The following is a 1,014-nucleotide window of genomic DNA, read 5'->3' on the forward strand; positions in this document are numbered from 1 at the left end:
TATATATATATATATATATATATATATATATATATATATATATATATATATATATATATATATATATATATATATATATATATATATATATATATATATATATATATATATATGTATATAAAGTAATTACAAAAGAATTCTATACACAGAAGGAGCAGACCAGTCAACTACACACTCTAACGGCCCGGCGTAACATTTACCTAAGTTTGTCATCTCATTGGAAATCGCAGAAGTCTACGGTCATCGCCAACCGCATTTCACTTACTCGCGCCTAATGGTATTTTTATGATTATTTTTCTTATATCCTCACTATTATCTTCTTCCTCATACAACTCACGTTCTTAATAAACACACAGTTACTGACACCTGTAAATATGCTTCTATGTCGTGTATCAAGAGCTTGGGTCGCCACTCACCCCCTCGCTCCTTAGGTCAACTATTGTATTAGGTATCGCTAAATCAAGAGCGACCAGATTTTTGTCATAAGCTGTGTTGATTTGAACAGATTTAATGTTCCACAATACACCTGAATATATTCCTATGTTTAAGTTCAGGTGTTGAGAGATATCATGACATTGATTCTTAGAGCCCACAGAAACTCTATGCAAATCTTCTTTTCACACATGACCACAGTGATTCCGAGAACAGTACTGCGCTAACCTGCTTCCCGGATATGACACGTTATTAAGATATAGTAGTGGAGAATCTGTCAATCATGGGCCAACGAAGAATTTTTCTCGAGTAAAGATGAATATTTCCTTGATTAACTCTTCCTGTATATTAATTTTTATGGTTTAAGAGTAAATAAACACAACTATAGTGTGTAATTAACCAGACTGAGTTATGTTCGATAAATATAATCTATTTACGGTTATATCGATACGTTTATGACCAATAGAATTAGACTTGCATTGTTTTCAAATTAAAAAAATAAATGTTAAAATTTTTCGACTAAATGACACAAAACATTACACACTATATAAATGACTTAACATTACGAAATCATTATCTAGT

The sequence above is a fragment of the Homarus americanus genome, unplaced genomic scaffold (genome assembly GCF_018991925.1).
Source record: "Homarus americanus isolate GMGI-L3 unplaced genomic scaffold, GMGI_Hamer_2.0 scaffold24922, whole genome shotgun sequence".
Lineage (NCBI taxonomy): Eukaryota > Metazoa > Arthropoda > Malacostraca > Decapoda > Nephropidae > Homarus > Homarus americanus.